Raw genomic sequence first — 22,079 nt, 5'->3', positions numbered from 1 at the left:
AAGAAGGAGCCCATTGCAAAACGTGTCCCACACTTTCTCCTCCCCTGAGTCACTGAGCAAACACACCCTCCCTGTATTCACTCACTGAACACAAAGCCAGGTGCTGGGACTCAGAGAAGTGCTGTCTAATGGGGTCACTAGCGAATCACAGGGAAATGTGACTAGGACGGGTCGTGTCTAGAGAGACTCGGGCTGAGACAGCTCCAATCACCAAAAGTTAACTTTTTTTTAAAACTTCACCAATAAACACATTTACTGTGGTGGCAATGCTCCCACTTTAAAACCACACAGGAGTTATCCTCTAGTGGGTCCATAAGCAATCCAGGTGTGGTTGGGTGCAGCTGGATATTGACCTGTGCGATGCTGGCACCTGTGTCATCGGCTGCCTTTGCTGGCTCTTCAGATGGTGTGACCTCTGGGGCTGCAATCCTCAAGGTGTCCACCCACTGCTGACAGCTTCCCGGGGCTCCACGCAGTCCCCAGTGTCTTGAAGGACCCAGTGGGCAAAAGGGGTGGGTTTATGCATCACGCAGCAAAGTTGCACAACACCCTTTACATCTGTCTTGTCTAAGAGCCATGAGTGGCCACAGAGTCCCTGAAGTTCAGTTAGTCTGAATTGAGTTGTGCTGTGCGTATAAAATGCATGATGGATTTTGAAGGCTGAGTAAAAAAGAATGCAAAATATCTCACTACAATTTGGATATTGGTGACACAATGAAATATTATTTTTAGACATATTGGGTTAAATAACATTTTAAAATTAACTTCATCCATTTCTTTTCCCTTTTTTTGTACAACAGGACCAGTTTTATGTGTTTTACAATCGAATACAGAGTTCTCTTGATGGCGCAGGCACGTTCGCTGTGTGAGAGCACTCGGAACTATCACAGGAAAGGCGCTTTCCTGATTGACTCATCGTCTCCAATAATTATAAGGAGTTTACTTGTATGAAACTGCTGTCGAACGAGCCAGGCTGCGTCTAGGCATCCATCATTTTCAGGACTGCGGGTCACCTGGGCCTATTCTCCCCCAAATAACCTTGCCTCCTTGTGTCTCCAAGTCCAGCTTGCTCACATACACCTTGATGGCAGTACCTTTGGCAAAAACACCCAATGCCGTATAAAGTGGAACGAGGGATACTTCTTTGCACCGAGTACTGGCAGGCAAGAGGTGGTTTTCAGCTCACAAAGTGTTAGCTGGGCCTCGGTGAAACGTAAGCCCATTGGCCTGCCGAATCTTTCATGTTTAGGTGGTTTTCCAGTAAAGCCATCTCCAGCAAAGCAGACTTTGGTGACCACCCTCTTCCCAGCTTTTGTCTTTCTCCCTCCCGTTTGAATAACTTTCGGTGCCTCTGTTTCTGCCTGGACACTGACCGTGGGCAGTGGACCCCCCGTTTTCCCGCTTTCTCTTCTCATTTAAAAAAAAATCATGTTGGAAATGACTTTAGCTCGGGACTGCCCCTCTGTCTAGCAGGGGTGCAGGCCCTGCTCCTGTGGAGTCTTCATCCTTTTGTCTGGTGTCTCTCTTTTCGTGCTTCCTGGCAGGTTTCTTCATTTGTGTTTTCTCAGCGTGGTGTTGTTTATGGCAGAGCTTACCCTGCAAACCAATCATATATTTTGCCTTCTTTGAATGTTCATGAGCCTCCCGACCTTCCTTCTTCCTAGTTTTCTCATGGCAATCCAAACAACATTCACAGCGCTATGGTGTAATTCAATAGACTTGTTTAGTGGCATGGTTACAGGCCCCCGGGCCGCTGGGTGCAGTCCCCTGGGCTCAAAGGTCTCTACTTCCAGGTCTCAGAGACCCGCCAGCCAACTCCGGAAATTCACATTTCTAATTTGTCTCCTGTCCTTTGAGTTGGAGTCATTAAGAATCAAAATACTAGTAAGAGGCAGGATCAGGCCTTCAGCTTAGATCTTTATAACTGCAAATCTAATACGTTTTCCATTCTAGCAGAGGCTGTTAACATAGGGATCCCAGGAAACTCACAGAAAGTGCGTGGGGCATATTTATTAGTGGGGGGAAATCCCAGTCGCCCCTCAGATGCTCAAGGTGGCCCCTGGCCTCCAGGAGGCTGAGACGGGGCCCTGAGGCCACACGAGCGTTGGGCTGGTATTCGCCTGGCGAAGCGGAGGGGAAGAAGGAGGCGAGATCAGAGGAGGAAGATGGCTTTGCGCCGTCTCACTCACCCAGTTTCAGTATCACTCTGAGATGATGTACCCACTCCAGTGTCCCATCTCCAGGGGCCTGGCGTGACAAGTGGCCTGTTCTAAGTCCCATGTACTTCCTGTGGCGTTTGTAGACACACTCTGTTAACTGGGAGAAAGTTAAAATACTGGTGGGTGCTGAGGGCCGGACACAAAATAAGGGCCTTGGAGGGGGTGGAGGTGTCAGAGAGGCCACAGGGACGGGGACTGGGCCTCAGTTCATGACTCTCTTGAGCGCATGGTGACGCAGCTGTGTCAGGATCTGAAGGAGAGAGGAAACCAGTGGCGTTCAGACCCTGGGAATGGAGTAGAAACAGCTACTGGTGAGCTAAATACTAACCCCAATTTTACTCTGGACTTCTGGGCCACAGGCCTTCCTGAGTATAAAAGGAATGGAGATTTGAATCATTGTTCTTGTTCGTTTCACAGCTGTTTGTGGAGTATTCGCCGCTACCACGAGGCATGGTGCTAGGGTCCCTGGGTGAGTAAGACACATGGGGAATGTGCCTTATTCACAAACAAGTCATCACGATCGACTGTGACAAGTCCTATGCCAGAAACATGACAAAGAGCTTCGGGAGCACCTCCAGAGACAAGAATGGCTACCCCTTGGGGAAGGAGAAGTGCTTCTGTTGGAGGTGACCACGGCAGTTCAGTTCAACAAACGTGTACCAAGTGCCAAGACTGTGCTGGCACGGGGACGGAAGACATCTAGACACAGGAGATCTGCTGTCAAGCAGCTTGCAGCCAGCGCACGGGCCTGGAGGCACGGAAGCGACAGCCTGCCACAGCAAAGGCACTGCGTCCGAAGGGCAGGGGGGGACGAGTGTGTGTGTGTGTGTGTGTGTGTGTCTGGAGAAAGTGATGCTCAAGGTAGGTTTTGGTGGATAAATAAGAATTTACAGGGTTGCAGATAGAAGCATAGAGATACAGAGGCTTCCCAAAGAGAAGTAAACATGTTAGTATTTATAGAGCGTTCACTCTGGGCCAAACCCGCACTAAGTGCTTTGCAGACATTATCTCGCAGGGCGGCCTCTTATCTTTTTTTGTATATGATGGTCCTTTCTTGGATAGAAGGTGGCACCATACCCAGGTGTATCTATCTATCTATCTACCTACCTATCATCTATCTAATTATCTGTCATCGTCTACCTATGTATCCATATCTATCCCAGTGCTTATTAAGGAATCAGATACAGGATCTTCTTTTTTTTTTTGAGAAATTCTGGTTTTCTTCTAATAAGCAGTAAATACACTTTCAAAAGTGTTGGCTTGTGTATTCTTCCCTTTGTTCAGCTGCATGATTATTGTGGGAAAATAGAACACCGTGTTGGGAAGGCAGGGATGGGAGTATTGTAATATTTCAATGCCTTGGAAGGAGCTTTTCTGGGTGAGATGGTTTTGTCTTGTCACCCTACACTGTTTAAAGTGACACCCCAGGTTTAAGCTCCAAAGCCGTGGTGTGGTCAGAGCAGTCATGGGTGTGAACTGGGAGCTTTTCGCTCAGCAGGAGAAGCTCTGTCCAGAAGGCAAGACACCACTGCCGCCCACTGAACTGGGCAGTCGTACTGTTTGCAGATCGACTAAGGGGCTCTTTTCTTGGCTGAAACCCACAGAGCATCGTTTTCCTTTGGAAGTGTTATTTCTGCTGTGAAACAGCAGGACTTGGGGACTCTCTTGCCTGGAGGACGTGGGGAGAGGGAGAAGCATGTGAGTGTGCATTTAGTCAGCAGGGTGGAAGGCGGGAGTCTTCCCTCTTTCGGCTCCACTGTCTTCCCATTTTATCTGTATCTACTCATGCCTCTTTCCCTCAAGTCCCAGAGAAAGCCTTTTCCTGTGTTCAGAAACATTTGCCTCCTCTCACTTCCATCATTGGCTCTCCCTCCACCAGCAGTTCCTGTCCCTGTGTTATTTTCCATCTCATCTGTATTGCTGCTTCCGACTCAAAGTGTGGAGCTCTGATCTCTCCCATATTTATAAGGTAAAGCCACCAGCAAAGTAAATATTCTTAAACTCTGTGTTTCCTGTAGCTAATAAGTTTCTCTTTACCTTTGCTTTAAAAAAATTTAGGTATAATTGACATACAACATTATATTAGTTTCAGGTGTATAACATAATGATTCAATATACAAGTATGTATATATTACAAAATGATCACCATAATAAGTATATCTAATGTGCATTGCTTATTTATAGTACTTTTAAATATATAAATATAAATATATTAAGTGCATTATATTAATATAATATACTATTACATTTAGTGTATTCTTAGAGGCATATTTTTCATATTTTAACACCTTTGGAGTCAGGATGTGTCATAGATCGTAACATGGCACCGTAGCTCCCCTCTTTGTACCCTTGGGTAGCCCTTTCCCACACCGATCATTGGCTTGGCCCTGTGGCTTGCTGTGGCTGATGGAACAGCAGCAGGCACGATGCAAGCAGAGGTCTGGAAAGCAGTTGTACACCAGGGCTCGTCCCCTTTGCTGAGCTCGCAGCCAGAAGATCACAGTTTGAACACACTTGAACCAGCTGACCAGAATGGCCATGAAGAAGAGAAGTAAGGGACCCCAGGAAACAGCCTGACAGGCACCAAACACGGGAGGCTGTCCCTAGACCATCCACCCCCAGTTTCGTCACCGGCTGACCGGCAGCAGGAGAGACCCATGGAGGAAGCCCCCAGCCCAAGTGCTGACCCCAGAATCAGGCATTAATAAATGGTGGTTGTTTTAAGCCACTAAGTTTTAAGGTGATTTGCTATTCAGTCAAAGCTAATCAATCTAGGGGGCATCTTCCAATCGATGATGCTTTATAACTATAATGGGCAGCATTTATTTTCTTTCTTAAGGATACCTGAATTAGCGGTGCTTCTTACAGTAGACTGTGATTTAGATAGCATGCAACACATCAGAGTTCTCATTTGGCAGATAAGAAAGTTGGCATCAGAGGGGGTTCTTGCCCTGGCCCTGTAACCAGTAAGGTGTGGCATTTGAATCTAAGTGTTTTGACTCCGGAGCCTTTGCTGATAACCTGCAAGTCCATCCAGTGGCTGGAGAGAGAGATGGTGGGGAGCTGGCCTGTGAGGATGCAGGAATAGGTTAGGAAGGACATCCCAGAAGTTCTTGTAAAGAGTTTGAGTTTTACTAGTCGACAATGAGAAGCTAATTGAATTGGAAGATTGAGATATTTATAATTTATATTTGTCATTGACTAACTCCAGTCCCGTCACCTCAAGACACCAAAAGTCAAGTGCTGTGGGGTGCAGGATGAGAACCCTATGCCTACCTCTTCCAGAGCTATGCTGGGGCCAGAGTGCGTGTGGGGCGAGAGCCTGGACAGTGAGTCTGGGAGAGCTCGGGGCTCCCGGGTGGAGTGAATGACGTCAGCGGACCAAGTGCACTTCAAAACGAAAGAGGGTGTGCAAGAAGGGAGGAGTGTAGCTTTACTGGAGCCACTGAAGACCACGTGATACCCATCGATAGTTACAGAAAAGCATCCCATTTGCTGGAAACGTCCTCCTCCCTTATTGCTGGAAGCCCAAGAGGCCTGTACCAGCCAGTGTGAGCAGGAGCATGGCGATGCTGCGGAGAGTCCTGTCGACGGCCGGTGCTGACACAGCTTTAGGTTCAGGGCCCCTCACGCCCAGAAGGCTCTAGTGGTGTGTTCCCATAGTTTAATGTTTCTGCAAAACTTGCCAAAGTAGGATACTTCAGCTGCAATCACTTCATGTTGTTGCCCGTGCTCCACCCCTGTCCCTCCGTCACCACCCCTCCCTGGACAGTGCTGAAGTGGCCAGCTCATTTTTGGAACCCAGCTATGGGGACCTGGGGTTAAGAATCTAGTACTTTGGGTTTGGGGAGGCATATTTGTGGGGTTTCCAGTCTCGCACGTGTGTTTCTAACCTTCCCAGCACAGGGTCGTCACCCCTCTCTCCAGCGCCTGGGCTCGCGGGGCCACGGCCCCATCTCCTCGCGGACCTGCCCTGGGGCATCTGGAAGAAGGTGGGCAGTGAAGAGAAACCCAGGATGAAAGGCATATAGCCAGAAGCTATACTATTGAATATTCTTCTGATCAGCATTCTTTTACAAGGAACATCAGTGGATCCAGTTCTCTTCAATGTCTTATCAAAACTGGAATTAAAAGAAATTCCATCAACCATGCATTTTCCTTCTCTATAGAAAATTATATTATAAAACATGTCTTTCTCCCAAAAACCCATACCCCAGGCTTCTCATGAGAATATTGGTCAAATCCCAACAGAAGGACATTTTACAAAATCAAATGACCAATAGTCCATAAAACTGTTGAGGTCATCAGAAAAACAAGGATAATCCAAGAAACTGTCACAGCCAAGGGAAGCCTAAGGAGAGGTGACAAGAAAATATAGTGCCCTGATTCGGAACAGAAAGAGGATGTTAGATAAAAACAAAGAAAATCTAGACAAAGCATAAACTTCAGATGTAAAAATGTATCAGTACTGACTCATTCATTGTAACAAACGTACCAGACTAACGTGAGGTGTCCGTGATAGCCAAAATTGGGCATGGAGTTTATGAAAACTGTAACTTTTCTGTAAATCTAAAACCGTTCTATAAATAAAGTTTACTAAAAATGCCATGTAAAGAAGCAGTTAATGTGTATGCAGCCAGAAAGTTAGGGTGAAAAACTTATTATAGAGGTAGGGAAAAAGAATAAAATTTTTAGGTTATTTTTCTGGTTTTGTGAAATTTATGCTATTATAATTTTTGTTATATACTTTTAAAATTTATATTCTACTGTATTTCTGTTTTCATTATTTAAAAATTCACATTTATATCACATTTTCTTTTCTATCCTCACCAGAGGATATTTTTTCATTTGCTTTTTTAGAGAGAGAGCAAGAGAACGGAGAAACATCGGTATGAGAGAAGCATCGATTGGGGATTGGTTGCCTTTGTACTCACCCAGACCCTGGCCCTGCACCGGGACCAGGGATCCAACGTGCCCACACCCACACCCACACCTGTGATGAACCTGTGACCTGGGCATGCACCCTGACCGGGAATCAAACCTGCAACCTTTCAGTTACAGCATGACGCTCCAAGTACTGAGCCACACCGGCCAGGGGTAATCATTTTCTTAAAGAGGTCCTCTAAATTGTGTGAACTTCAGACTCCACAAAACCTGGATCTACCCTTGGTTGCCGTTGATCGCATGTCAGTAGTTAGGGAAAAAAATGTGTCCAGTTCAACAAATGAGTGCCTACGATGGCTAAATACTATGCAGAGGAGTACGGGCTTATGAAGGTCAACAGGCACTCACAGCTTCACGGGAGAGACGGGACCTGCCTAAGGCAGATGTGGCCTGGAGACACAGGCCAAGTGGAAACACCCAGCGCTGTCGCCTTTCCTTCATCATCCACTACCAAGACCTAGAATTAAAAGCGCATTGGTCATTACAAACGGATGTGTCTGTACTTCAGATGCAGAAGATCACGAATAATCACAGGTCGGCAGTTGACAATCACAAGTGGGAGCTTTCGAGACAAGGCCATTGTCAACCTGCCTCTCAGCTTGTCCCCAGAAGGACTTTGACCCTCTTTCGCTTCTCTAGAAGCCATCCATCAATTCGAGGCAGGTGTAGGTCTGTGTCCAGCTAGGGTTTGCGACAAAATTTTAATCGTCAGAAATGTCACGGGAGCGGAAACAACGGGCAGAAGAGACTCAGGCTTCCATTAGGGAAAATGCGCCCCTGCAAGCTTGAGTTGGCTCTTGTTCACTTGGCTAAAGAGATGTTTGGGAAAAGGAAAGTAGAAAAGAGACTCCTACTCCCTGAGTTCCAAAATGAAATCCCCAACTACAGAGTCTGGAACCACCATTTAATGAGAAAACTGAGGCCATGGGCTTTGGGCCCTTGCAACACCCATCTATGTTTGGTTATTATTCCAGCAATGAGACTATGATGATAACGAGACTATTGTTCCTGTCTTACGGAAGATGCAGGGGGGTTAACGCAGAGTGGCCCCCCTCCCAAGCCCTGGGCTGCCTCCCAGTACAGTCTCTACCCGATGGTCACAGGACAGCCTGATAAATGGTAAAGCTTTTTGAAATGCTTAGGGAGTAAAGCTTTATTGTTTTTAAGTGTTAGTGCTGACAGGGGCCTAAGAAAATATTTAGTCTGGCTCCCTTATTTCCGGAGAACACACCTGAGTTCTGGAGGGTAGAGGTGCTTCCCAGCATCATAGCCCTTCTGCTAGAGGGGATGGGATCCAACTGTGACCCCTGGGTGGGAGAGCCTTCCCCCACCAGAGCAGTTGGTCAAGGGCACTGAGGGCTGGAATGCAGAGAGTGTTTGGGGGGCGTCAAGGGATAAGGGAGAGAGCCAAGGACAGTCGTCACCTCTTATGGGTTGAGATGTGGGGAAGGTGAAGTTTGCACACAGAGGGAAACCCACAAGAGGGGACCATTCCTCGGTGACCATTCTTAAGCCAAAAAGAAAGGCCTGGAACCGATTCTTCCCCAGGGACTTCAGAAGGAACCAACACCACTTACACCTTCATTTTGAACTTGTGGACTCTGGGCCCCTGAGACAGTACATTTCTGTTGTTTAAGCCACCCAGTGTGTGGTGTTGTATTACGGCAGCCCGAGCGCACTAATCCACCACAGAATGGGGAAGTGGCCAAGGACACGTGGTGCTGAGGGACCGGTTGGAGGAGAGGAGAAAGGAGAGGCTGAGATGATGAAATCAGGGGCGGGGGAAGGAGACCTGGGCAGAGAAACCAAGGATTAGCCAAGTGTAAACCAATAAAAATGCAAGTGGAGTCCACTTCTTCCTTTAAAGGAAGAGTCTAGATCTGGAAGATCTAGGTTTAGAAGGGGCTCTAAGAGAGCTGAGCTGTCGGAGGCCGACTGCCGTCCTCCTATTGCGCGGGCTCACTGGGCAGGAAACAGTTACTGCTGCCGGGTTCGGACGATCTGGAAAAGTGAGAACAGCCCAGGAAAAGGCCTCTGGGTATTATCAGGTGGCGTCGACTGGAGCTACTTCCAGAGTGAGCACAGTCCCCCCTCGGTATCAGTGGGGCACCCTCTCCAAGGCTTCTGCGGATACCCAAATCTGGGGCTGCTCAAGGCCCTTCGGTGAAACAGCATGGTGTTGGCAGGCACATCCTCTGGTGTACTTCACAGCATCTCTAGGTTCCCGGGAATACCGAATACAATGTAAATGCTATGTCAGTACTTTTTGTGCTATATTATTTAGGGGATCATGACATGAAAAACGCTTATGCACATGTTCAGCACAGGTGCATTTACTTTAGGCCTGACTGCACGGTACATGTCAGCAATGACCTAACATGTTTTTTTCCTGAATATTTTTGATCTAAGGTTGACTGAGTCTGCTGAACCGCCTCTCCCAAGGCCCACCGTAGACATACACTGTTCCCATGCTGACTGTGTGCAGCTCTGGAGGCAGGTGGCCTGAGTTCCAGCTGTGGTTTTGCCCCCACTAGCATTCAACCTGCCTTTGCCTCAGTTTCCCCATCTGTAAAAGGGGGATGATGCCAACACCCGCCTCATCAGGGTATGAAAACTCAGGAACATACTGTGTGCGAAGGGTTTCAATACACAGGATCCAAAGCATCCACTGTAACAAGAACTCTTTCTTCCCAGGACTCAAATTCAAAGCCGCACCAGGTAACAGCCCTCCACCGATGCTGGGCACCGGCACCACTGCAGCTGGGACCACCGTGATTGGTGAGGAGGCTGGCAGGCCTCAGGCACCAAGAGGAACAAGAGCATTTGGGATACCGGCCTCCTGGAAGTAAATTGCGTTGGCCTCTGAAAACCCGCAATGGGTATCTCCTGGGTGCAGAACCGCTGAAAACCGCAGGTGCAGGGCTGAGCAGGGTGAAGGGGCCGAAGGAACTTGGCGGAAGAACACCACACTTGAGCAATGGCGAGGCTGCCTCCCACTCTAACTCTCCCGGACTGCTGTGCGCAGGGTTGCTTCATGTCCAGGGCATTGCAGAAGTCCAGGCCAATCTTGCCGCTCGGGGGATGTGGCAAAACCCCGCATGGGGAACGTGGTGAAATTAATTAAAAGGAGTCGCGCACGTCGGTGCCAAAGAAAACAGGGAAAGAAAGCTCTGGAGCCGTCGAGGCCCGTTCTGCAGAACGCCTTGTAGCCTCTCGGCTACAAGTCAGCAGGGCACGCCGTGGTGGGTGAAGATGCCCACGAGCGTCTCCCGGCCCCCGCAGACCCCAGGGCTAATGGGGCTCCTGGGCTGAGGCATCTGTTTACCCTCTGCCCCTCCTCACATTCGTTATGCAATCACAGGCACGTTCGGGAGACTGGACGCTTTCGCTAGCGATTCCCGGAGCCTGGCCTAGGGCAGCTCGCTGGCTGCCCGCGCTACAAGCGTGCACCTAGACTTGAAGGCGGGCACCCGGCGGAGGCGGGGCCCGAGAGAGCGGGCGGCGGGGCGGGGCCTGGGGCGGGGCCTGGGAGGGGCGGGAGCAGCACGCGCACTTAGCAGAGGCTGGTTCGCCGCCACAGCGCAGAGGTGACGGCGGCGCCTTTAAATAGCATCCGGAGCAGGCGCCGGGTAGGCAGTGGTCTGCGGTGACAGCCGGCGACGTAGCAGCCGGGCTAGCAGAGGAGGTGAGTACTCCAGCTGTCAGGATCCGCGAGCGTCCCCGTTGCGGCGCCCGTGGGATCAGCGGAGGTCCCGGATTGAGGCTGCCTCGCCGGCCCGAGCCCAAGAACGCCGGGGAGGCGCGTGAGCAACCGCTCGGTTCCCCGGGACGTTCCGCTTTTCCGGCCTCTGCCCTGCGGCTGCCCAGCCTGCGGCCTCCGGGGCATCCGGGCCGCTGGAGCCGCCGCCGCCTCCTGGGCCTGAGCCGCCGGCATCCTCGCTGGTTCACTGCGGGATCTCGGTGACGTGCGCCGCGTGTCCTGCCCCTCGTTTGTGGGGCGGCGGGGACTGGCCCGGCCTGGATGAGCCTGAGTTCAAATGCGAGGAGATGATCCTGACAGGCCAGCATCGGTGGGTTCTCGGCCACGGGCAATCTTCCTGCGCCCCCGGCAGGGCTGTGGGGTGTGCCCAAACGGTTCTCCTGCCTCCACAAGACGCTGACCCCCGCGCGGAGCGCTCGCAAGAGGGTCAAAGGCAGCATCAAAAGCCGGTGGCCATATGTAGAATCCTCACAGTGTCTCCTGAGGACGGTTAGTAGCCTCTGCAAGAGCCGTGATGGAGTCCTTGATTTACGGAGTCTGGCATGTTTTTTTCTGATTAACAAGTGGAATGATATCTGTTACATCATAGGCGGAGTGTGCGGATGGGTGACTTGAGTGAACAGTGTACTAGAACCTAGAGACAGATGCCCCGGGTAATGGTATAATTGCAACACCCCCTTCCCCCGCCCCACTCATTTTCAAGGTTATGAAGCTTAATTAAGACTGTTATACAAGTGCCCTCTGTCTTTTCCAGTGGAGACCTTTAAGCTTCTTGTGGATGCAGGAATATCTAAAGTGTCCCCAGTGTCAATACCCTTCCTTTTATTTACTGACTTTTGCACAGCATGGGAGGAGCTGGGTAAATCTCACATTTTCTGACACAGATTTCATCTCTATTACCCCAGTGTGAACGATTTTTTCCAAACACAAACAAAGCCAGTTGAAAACTTCTGGCTGAGTCTTCATTTTCAGGTGGAGGTGCTGGTTAGATGGCTTAAAACTCCAGGTTGGAGCTGACAGCCTGTGTTGGGTGTGCTTGAGAAGGTGAAACTTTCAAAGGAACCCTGCTTACCATTTTGTCTTGTTCTGACTCAATTGGGAGAATCCCTTCCCAGCCTGAAACTTGACTCCTTTGTGAAGAGGCTGCAAGAGACTAAAGTCTTTTAGGAGCTAAAATTCTAGACGAGAAAAAAAATTCTTAAGATCAGCACATCTCACACCTCCCTCTCTCCCTTAAAATAATATAGACATATTATAGACCATATACAATAGACCTCTATTTTCTACATTTACAGTAAATAGAAGACTTTTTAAAAAATATTTTATTTATTTATCTTTAGAGGGGAAGGGAAGGAGAGAAGGAGAGAAATATCAGTGTATGGTTGCCTCTCGTGAGTCCCCCGCTGGGAACTGGCCTGCAACCCAGGCATGTGCCCTGACTGGGAATCGAACCACGATCGAGTGGTTCGCAGGCCCGCGCTCAACCCACTGAGCTACACCAGCCAGGGCTAGAAGACTTTTTAAAAAAAAATAAAATCACCCTTCCCCCTACAATTATCAGTATTTTTATATGTTTTCTTCCTTTCTTTATTATGCATATTTTTTTATTATAGGCAGCCCGACTACAGAGAAATCCCTGGGCTTTTTAGTTCTGGGCATTTAAGAGATGGACAGTTGTGACAAGTACAGGTACGGACAGGTACCTATTTATACCACACAGGTATAGTTTTCATAGCTATGTCTGCTTTTGGGTGAAGGTCAGGATAACTGAAAGTGTACCAGCTGGCCACAGTGCTGGTCCAGGTCTTGCTACATCTTTCCTTTTGAAGTTGCTGTCTTGTGGAAAGTGGTTGTATGTTTAGGGAGAGGCTGGGGAAAGGTCAAGTTGCTTTGTCATAGCAGCTAAGAATTTCTCCTTCTCTTTCCCTTCAAGTTTCACTTTTCTGGAAAGAGCAATGCCAGTCATTGCCAGTCATTGCCACTATAGGAATGGTAGTCATTTCCAGACATTGATACTCAATAATGTTAGAGAGATGAGATGAGTGATTTTGCCACTTAAAACCTATGTCCATTATTCTTTTGCACTCACTGCTTCTTGTAACCAAATTAGATAAAGTTAGAAACCATGAATAATGTTTTATGACAGGTCTTGTTTGGACGAAGCTGTGAATTAGATGAACACGTTACAAAATAAGAATGTGTGTTTTTAAGGCAACTCAAAACTTGGTATCCTAAGGCCATTTCACACCTCACTCCAAGGCTGGAGTTAATCAGATGGTAGACTGAAGATGCCCGAGTTTTATTGAGCAGTGCAGTCCAACTGGTGGTCAGACCAGCCTGTCAGGGTCACTGTGATTTGCATACCTGGAGGCTGGGTCTCAGTGACCAGAGCCAATCTGAAGCTGCCAGTGATTGAGTCTGAGTCTGGACATTCTAGCTCTTGCAGAGCGTCTCAGAGGCTTCTGAGAGCTTTTAAAGAAATACAAGCCCTGAAGTAGGTAGTAACTGGACTTCATGACCCAGAGGCAGAGGGAATTTTGTCAGTGTTCGTGGCCGCAACGCTGAGATTGTCATTGTGCCTACAGTTCCTTACCTAAAATGCAGAGTGCCAACTCAAAGACATTCCAGTTTGTGTAAGCCCGGGGTGACGCACGATTTGCAACAATCCCCATACCATAGTGACAAGAGAAAATGAGTACGCAATCTGAGTTGCGGTCATTTTCTGCCTTTTCCACATCCTGACATTTAGAAGTGGTTGGGCACGCTGGAGTGAGCACTGAGTTCTGTTTGTTGTAACCTTCTGGAAGCAGGTGGAACTTTCCTTGAAACCTGGCTGGCCTGGAAGGATGACTCATTCTTGGGATAGAGACTCAGGTGGAGGCCAGGACTCTGCTCACCTGCCTTGGAAGAAGTCACTCCTCTGGAGACACTTGTCTTATCTCCAGAATCTTAAGATTTCAACACGGGTGGCTCGGTATAGATACCTCGGCTAATTCTCTTCATGAAGTAGTTGCCAGTGTTCAGTTTTTAAATTAACCTTTGAAAGCTCTCAGTTATCTAAATCAAAACCATTTGCCTCAGAAAAGTTGTATATAATATGTAATTTTACATTATATACTTTTTATATTATAGTAGGAATCTATGCTTATTATAGAAAATTTGGGAACTGAAAAAAGGTCTTAAGGAAAGTCAGTACTATTAACATTTTTCTGTATTTCCTTTTTGTTTCTCTAAACAATGTTTTTAAAAATTTAGGCATATATTTTTCACTAAAGATAAAATTTTTGATAATTTCATTTTAATCATCTAAATTATGTTGTGAACATTTTTCCATGTTTTAATATATCTTTTAGAAACTGGGGCATATACTGCTTTAAAGCAGTGGAAATTGACAATGGTTTGAAAAGTCTTTTATGAATGAATGGTTTTAATATACTTTTGGGTTCGTGTGTTCTAGTCGAAAGCTGTTGAAATAAAGCTTTCATGGTTTGGAAAGATAAGCAGAAAGGAGTGAGGGCACCGAAGGAGGAACTGTGAATTGCCTTTGACACCACTTCCTCGTACCGGGAGGGGTTTCTGACACACGTGTGGTCTCTCCATCAGCACAGCCGAGCACCATGCCCTCGGGTTTGTAGAGGGAGAGACGGCCCTAGTGCGCAGGGCCAGCGTGCCCTGGATGGCTCCTCCTTATATTAACCAGGAAGGGAACGTTGCTGTAGGAACTAGTTTGTCCCTCAAGGCTCAGCTATCAATTGCAAAGCAAAGCGGTGTCAGCTGACTGACAGGGTGGCCACAGGCCGAGCACGGGCCACTCGGGACCCGAGAGGTGACGATAATAGCAGATGGTGCCAGACACTGTTCTTGGTGCCTCAGGTGTGCCAACTCAGGGAATCTGCCCAACAGCCCCATAGGGCAGGTCCTGCTGCTATCCACAGTAGAGAAAAGAACAGGGACAGAGGTTAAGTCACCCAGCCAGCGTTTGAACCCAGACAGTCTGGCTTCAGGGCCAAAGCTGTAATTGCTCGGCTGTTCCAGGTTGACCAGTGGGTGGCAAGACTGAGGACGGAGCTGGTTCTTCTTCGGGCCATTGCTCCTTGGTTTTTCCCTGTCTCATTCCCACTCTGTCTTTGACCACCAGAGTGCTGAAAACGGCAGCGAATTTTGGTTCAGCTTGGTTCGGAGAGTGGGAAGTTTGGCCAGTAGACAGCTATGACTTTCCAGAGAATTAAAGAGCTAAAGGCTTTGCCTTCCCTGGAAGTTGCTCCTGTAAGACTGGAGAACAGTAGAGACTTGTGATTAAAGCCTCGCGTGCGGAAGGAAGAGAATGTGTGGGGTGGGCACGGGACCCAGGCTCAGCAGGGATGGCGGAGCGTCGCCCACTTAAGTAGGAGGCTGGCCTCTGCCTGGCACATAGGTGTGTTTTCTGCTGCACACCTTGGCATATTTCTCCAGAAACAGACCTTCTGGACAAGTTCTGAATTGTGCTGAAGACCTACAATGGACAAGAGAACAGAATGGAGAGTTTCCAGGGTTCGCAGGCACAGTGCTGCTGCCTAGTGGTTACGGCCTCTTTTCCCCAGTACAAGTTCAGGAGGAGCCCCAATGTGTAAAATCAACAAAAGCAGGGTGCTGGTCATGGAGGTGGCCTCATCCACTCACTCCGCTGACCCGGTCACTGGAGCCCAGCTTACTTGACCTGTGTCCCCCTCAGGCCCCGACGCACAGTGGGGATTGCTCCTGAGCCCTGCATCTGGGGGCTGGCAGGACCTTGATATCGTCTTTGATTCATGCCCTGAAATCCAGACAGTTAACAGGTTCTGCTCATTCTACTGCGCTCTGTACGTATTGCCCAGCACACGCCTCCTTTTCCCTATCCTTATCAGTGTCACCGACATAGTCTAGAGTCTGTCACCTCTAGTGTGGACTGCCAAGGTCCCCAGTTTAAAAGAGAGGGGGAGGATGAGGACTTTCCCCAACACAGAGCTCTGATCGAATCCCTCCTCCGCCCAGACGCCCTCCAGGGTCCCTTCAATGGGGCCCCAAGTCTTCCTTTAGCTTGGTTGTGGGGCCGCCAGAGTCTGGTTCCAGCCTGCTATTTCCCGAGCTTCCCCGGGGACCTTCGGAGCTCAGGCTCTGGTGGCATAGGGTTCAACCAAGGCCCCTGCACCCAAGGACTCTCTGCCTGGGCTCCCTGCCCCACCCCACCAGCCCTCCTGGGTCCTGGGAGCGCCCCGGACATTCCTCATCTGCCCTCGCTGCTCCTCAGAGATGCCTTCCTGGAGCAACCCACTGTCCTCAGACTCCAGCCGCTCACTGGAACTCTCGGGTGACGTTCAACACTGAAATGTTAAAACACTCCCATCCTGGTTCGAAGATGGGCTGCGGCCCTAATTCAGAACCGGGGGGCTGATGCCTGGCCGGCAGAGGCTCTCCTGGACCCTGCTCTGGGCCGTCGGCCTTCCTCGGTCGAGGCGTGGCTGCCCTGGTTGTTCAGCATTTTCAGTAGCGCCCCTCTCTGTCCCACGCTCGACTTTCCAGACGTGCATCCCTCGCTTAACCAGTGAAACACCCACCACCCCTAGGCTCTGGGCTGCTCCTCCCCAGGGTCCTGGGGGAGGCCTCACCCTGTCTTCTCAGCCGAGTTTGCCTTTGGGCCTTGATGTTGGTGCACCCGTAATGCTGTCTGGCGATTGCTTGAGACAGGAGACGTCTGGGGGGTCGACGCCCTACAGAAGGGTCACTGACGACAACACACACCTAAATGTTCCAGGTTTCTTTCCATGAGGCCGGGCAAAGGTTCCATCTCCAGAGCGAAGCCTGTGCTTTTGCGGGGCTGCACTTTGATTTGGGGGTGCTTCGGAGGCATTTTTTTCAGTTATGTTGAGCTGCATGTGGTGAGGGCTTTGCAGGATGTGGCAGAGGGGAAGGAGATCAGGGTCAAGTTCTGTACAATGGTCTTCGTTGACCTCGGATTCCTAACTGAAAATCACACCTTGTTTCTGAGCTTCCAGTGAAATGGTCAGACAGCTATGTATGCCTTCTGCAGGCTAGGGGCCACACTAGGCCTCAGGTAAGCACTTGCGGTGGCCAAGTGAGGAGCTGGCAAGGACATGGTCCAGCCAGCCACCTCACAGAGATAAGGCTGAGACCCACAGGGCTGTGGCTGAGCTGGTCAGAATAAGGCCATGCTCCAAGGACAAGGCCAGTCTGGGGCTTTCTGTCCTGATGTGGTCAGGGATATGCACCACAGATGCCCGGCCCTCTCTGAGTTCAGGCAAGCTGAAGATGCTGGGCCCTCGAGGCAGGAAGGAGCCAGGGTGCTGGGGTCCCCAGGACAGACCCCATCAGGTGAAGCCAGCCCCCGAGGCTGCTGTGGCCCCAGGGCCACGGTTCCCCTTCCTCCAGAACAGCGGACCCAGTCCGTTTCTCTCCAGCGTGGGGCAACGTGGAACATCTTTGTCTCCCTTCCAGGTGGAAAGGCGGTGTGCAAGCTTTCTCAGGCACTGTTCCTCTGCCTCCAAGGGGTGGCAAGCTCTTCAGGGGGCCCAGTTATAGCAGCTGGATTTTCGATGCCCGTAGTTGGAAAATGCCAGAGGCTCTAGCCAGGCAGGTGACCAGAGAGGTCACAGGTGCTGCTCAGGAGATTAGGGGGAGGTCTCCACAAGGGGCTCTGCATGCCCCTCGGTGGGGGGCCAGCCATTAGGGTACAGGGTGGGCATACAGGGACTTCTATAGATACTTCTTTGGAAATTTGTATTTGTGTGTTTTATAATGTTCAGAAAATATGTGTGGGTAGTTTATAAGTAAATGCACTTACATGTTAGGGATGCATTTATTCATTATTTCTGATACATTGCCCAAAGGGTAGGGAATCAGAAAATCACCTCCTTTTCTAGCAGTGCCGTTTTTACAACCTGTCAAGTTGTTGGTTAAGGGAACAGAAACTGCCTGGTGATACAAGGCTGCGGTTCTCGTATTGCTCTCTGACTTGAGGAGAGTCGGTTAAGTCCAGAGCGTACTTCGCTTTTGAACCCAAAACTTGGTAGTGCAGAAGCCTCGTGAGAGCTGGGATTTGATTATTTTTTTCTGTGGCGCTCACTGTTCTGTCCCCCAAGGCTAGCGCAGTGCTTGACACAGACTGGGTCATCAATCAGTGCTTGTAGTTTGAATGTGTGGACCTTTCTCTTTAATGGCAACCACCTGTCCTGCTGGGTTGGCGGCCCCTTTAAGTCCATGTTTAAGTCGGCAGGATGCGATGTCTGTCCCAGTCGGTTCCCCTCCCCGCAGACCAGAGGGTCCTCGGGCTGTGGGGCACAGAGCTGGGTGCGTCTCAGAACTGTCACCTGAGTGCTCGCATGTTTGGGATTTGCTCTAAAAGTGTCTTTAAAAATTGGCTATGAAATGAGACAATATTAGCAAAATGTAGATCATTACTGAAGCTGAATCGAAGCGCGTTGTGGGTGCCTGGTGGCCTCTTATGCCACTCTGTTTGCTTTGGAATAGATTTCGGCACTTTCATAATAAAAATGCAACCAAAACAAAAAGGGAAATAGAGACCCAAACTGGTGTCACCCAGGTAGGTGATGGCCACACCGGACCATCTTTTTCTTTCTCTCTTTCAAACACTGGCTTATTATTCTATAATCCTCTGCAGCTTGGTAGGTCTGGTTTGTGTTAAGCTCCCCACAGGGCCCGTACCTGAGCCCGGGGTGTAATTCTACCCCATGCCCCGTGGCTGTCCCCAGCACCTCCCTCATCCCTGCTCACACAGTGAGCTAAACCCTGGTTAACCTTTCCTCCACTTCACGTGCTTCTTCCTGCAACGTCACCAAGGTCTTGGACAGGGCTGACAAATTTGGGGGGTTGCAGTGGGGTCCCACGCTCTTTCAAGGCTCTGAGACTGCTCTGAGACTGCTCTGCGAGTTCCATTCGTCTCTGCGTTTATGGTCACAGCAATGCCCTGTAGGAGTGAACACCTCCCAAACCTGTGAGCAGCTGGCTGTCCTCTGCCTGGGTACAGGGCTGCCTTTGTCTCCTGTCTTCCACCTCCCCTGTTCTGCTAAGCCGTCTCTCTAGTTTTGCAGGCCCTCTGAAACCTTGAGCTATTTTAAGAGGTGTAAGTAACCCTACCCAACCTGGTGTCCCTTAGGCCTTCTTACCCAGGTCACTGATACTCGATCCTGGTGACTTCTTCCAGCCACGAGGACTGCTCTCCTCTCCATCTCCCACATGAGGCCTCACCCTGCCTGGGATCCAGGGGGCTACCAATGACGTGCGGCTGTGTGGGGCCAGCCTCCTGCAGCCAGCTGCATCTTAGCTTATCAACAGGGTGCCGTCCCGGCAGAGAGCCAGGGTGTCCCTGGCCTCTGGTGTAAGACATGACTGCTCTAAATCTGCCCACTTGCCCTGTGACCTCCCCTTTGCTGCCTACACCCCAACCTGTCTCTGCCTGTTCCCACATGGCCCAATTCCCCGTGTTCTCTGGCCGGCCCTCCCTCCACAATGCAGCCCATCCAGAGCTCTCTCCACCTCTGCCTTCAGTGCTCACGTTCTGTCTGTACCGTGTGGTTGGCCCCTGCAGCCTCTCTGTCCTCACTGGTAGGCGGAGAACGCCCTGCAAGTGCTGTGCGCTGGTGCTGGTGGCCTTCTGCCCCCACAGGACTCACTAGAGGGAGGGTTTTTTTTCACCTGTGATTTTTTTTTTCCAGAAAATTGTTTGTTTCTTTGCAGTGGAACCTGTCCGTGGAAGTTGCCCATGCAGCTGGGACCCCACGCAGGGCAGAGGGTGAGAGTGTAGATACGCACTCGCGGGAGGGGCCGGCTCCTCCTCCTGCTGGGAGGGCAGGTTGCCACCCAGTCCCTTTCCAGAGCAGGTGGGAAATACACAGATACCGGGAGACATGAACTGACCTGACCTAGTTATAGCTTCTTTGTCTTGAGAAGAGTTTAACAATACAGTGAAGTGCATGGAACAACGAAATCATGAATCAAATACTATATGCCCACCACACAGAACGGATGGTTGTTCGAGTCGATCGTTTCCTTTCTATGCCCTGTGTTGCCTGCAGGTTCTGGGTGTGGAAGGGATCCTGGAGGCCAGGACCCTGTGAGCATCTTTTGCCTTCTCTAGAGTCATCTTGGGGGTGCTCCGTGGTGTTGGTGGGGGGCGGGGTCACAGCTTTCCTCAGCCCCTGCCCCTTCCTCTGTCCGCCCCCCAGAGGCCCGGAGAAGCCAGATCAAGATTTTGTAGCTTGTTAGGGGCACAACCAGTTCCTCAAACACAGGCTTTTGAGTCTAATATTCTTTCCACCTTTCTTTGCTGTCTCCCGGACGCACTTCTGGAAATGAGTGGCTTCGGACACAGCATCCGAGGGGACCTCAGGGCTTGGGTCCCCTCCGTGTGTGCAGTCTCTCATGCAGATGGGCCCTACTCCCCTCGGTGGAGAAGGGGCCTGCCTCACTGCGTCTGGCGCTGGCCGCTGCGAAAGGGCGCGTGTCCCCTGTCCTGCGAAGTGGTTCTCCCTTCTCCCGGCAGAGCCTCCCGTTTCCGGGCTGGGAAGGTGGAGAGTCTTGTTCTGCAGTGTTTCGATGGCAGCAGGCCTTGCTCCCTTCCCCGCTATTATCATAACAGGCTCCACTTGTGTTGCCCAACACCCCAGACCGTGGCGTCACACGGCCCTCTTACACACAGCCCCACCAGTGTAATTAGGGCTCTTTCTGTGCCAAGTGTCCCCTGAAAGAGCCTGCCTTCTCAGATCCGGGTGATGCGTGGGCAGGTCACCCCACAGGAGCCTGCAGTGTCTGGATTCTCGCAGAAGGGTGGGGTTGCCCCAGCCCACAGGTCTCCATGTCCCCATCAGCTGGAGCAGAGCTGCAGGACTGAGGTCGTCTGCTCTGGGCAAGCCTGCCCCCCTCTCTGGCTCTGGTCAGCAGACGCCTCAGCTCCGTCACCACACGGGCACGGGAAGCGCTTCACAGGTTCACAGCAGGACCCAGGGAACGTTTTGCTTCTCTTAGGAAGTCTTCTGAGTAGAAACTTTTCCTCGTGAATCTGCAGCGGTGGAATTTACCCTCACCGTCCCACATGGGCTGCATGGACAGCCAGCTCGGCTGGGCACATCCTAGCTACAGCTGTCGTCTCCCCAAGTGGGTGTATGAGACAGGTCTTTGTATCTGTGTGGAAGAGAGAAGGCAGGAGAACCACATGATGGGTTTTTTATCTTTTCTCTCCGCCCCCCCCCCTATGGAGAATGTTGGGCAGGTTCTGTCTTTAGCATTCCTTACATCTCCAATGGCCACCCACACACTCTCTCGGCGCTTAACCTGAGACCCCTGTGCACTCTGGCGCCTGCCCGGGCTGTGTGTCTGGTTCGGAGGGCTCTCTCCTCTGACGCCCACCCAGAGGCGCTGGCCGGTGCTGCTGGGGTGGGTGCTCTGGGCTTGAGCCCTTCTGGCGTCTGCCGTTCTACCCGAGGGTAGAACTTGTTCACACTCCCCCTCCCCTTACAAAGCTTGATTCCTTGTAAACGGTCTGCAGTCGTAGGTCTAAATGTGTGTCTGTCTGCCAAGGAGAAGAGAGGACCCTTGTCCTTAGATGGTCTTGGGTGACACTGAACATAAGTGAAACAGTTTGAGGAAGAATGGGAAGAGGGGCAGGACAGTGTTTTTATGTCCACCTTAAATCAGTGGCCTGCTACCTTTTTGGGGTTTTGCCTCCAGATGACCTGGGAGCTGCTTCTTACTCCTCCAGCCCACTGACCCACTGAAGTTCCGCGGGCCTCGGGGGACAGTGCTGAAGTTGGGGGAAGGGGAGCACCCCTTTTTCTTGGGAGACTCTCTGTTCTGTAAATATACCCATCCCAGGCTTCCTGTAGAGAATTGGTCAGAATCACAGAGGGTCGTTCATGACTCAGTAGATGTCTGTGAAGGCCTGTCAGGGCAAGGCGCCACACTGAGCACCAAGGATGCATGGGGCTGGAGGGGAAGGGCCCTGCCCCTACCCCTGCCCCAAGGGGCAGAGAGGCATCCACGTCGGGGAAGCAGACACGCACCCCTGTGTACAGGCCGGTGTGCTAAGGGCCGCAGGGGGCTGAAGTGCTCCTGCAGTTCAGAGGAAGGGCCCAAGGCTCCTGACTGCAGGGTCCTGTAAGAACTCG

The 22,079-nt window shown here is 50.7% G+C and overlaps 1 protein-coding gene and 1 pseudogene across 3 annotated transcripts in view; one reads left to right on the top strand and one right to left on the bottom strand.

Annotated features, from left to right (window-relative positions):
• Window positions 1–437: 437 nt before the first annotated feature.
• On the bottom strand, window positions 438–2,769 carry LOC118993077 (ribosome biogenesis protein NSA2 homolog; annotated as a pseudogene).
• A 7,971-nt stretch (window positions 2,770–10,740) lies between these two features.
• The window catches only part of ACSL1 (acyl-CoA synthetase long chain family member 1), a 56,955-nt gene continuing 45,616 nt past the window's right edge, over window positions 10,741–22,079 (top strand). For all 3 annotated transcript variants that reach the window (XM_037055171.1, XM_037055170.1, XM_037055168.1), the window contains exon 1: window positions 10,741–10,848. The gene's annotated coding sequence lies outside the window, so the exon portion shown is untranslated. The remainder of the gene's footprint in view (window positions 10,849–22,079) is intronic.

Source organism: Sturnira hondurensis, unplaced genomic scaffold, assembly GCF_014824575.4.
Source record: "Sturnira hondurensis isolate 20B ecotype Veracruz unplaced genomic scaffold, ASM1482457v3 Scaffold0008640, whole genome shotgun sequence".
Taxonomy (NCBI): domain Eukaryota; kingdom Metazoa; phylum Chordata; class Mammalia; order Chiroptera; family Phyllostomidae; genus Sturnira; species Sturnira hondurensis.
Note: the sequence above shows the minus strand (reverse complement) of the source record. Positions and strands in the feature narration are given on the sequence as shown.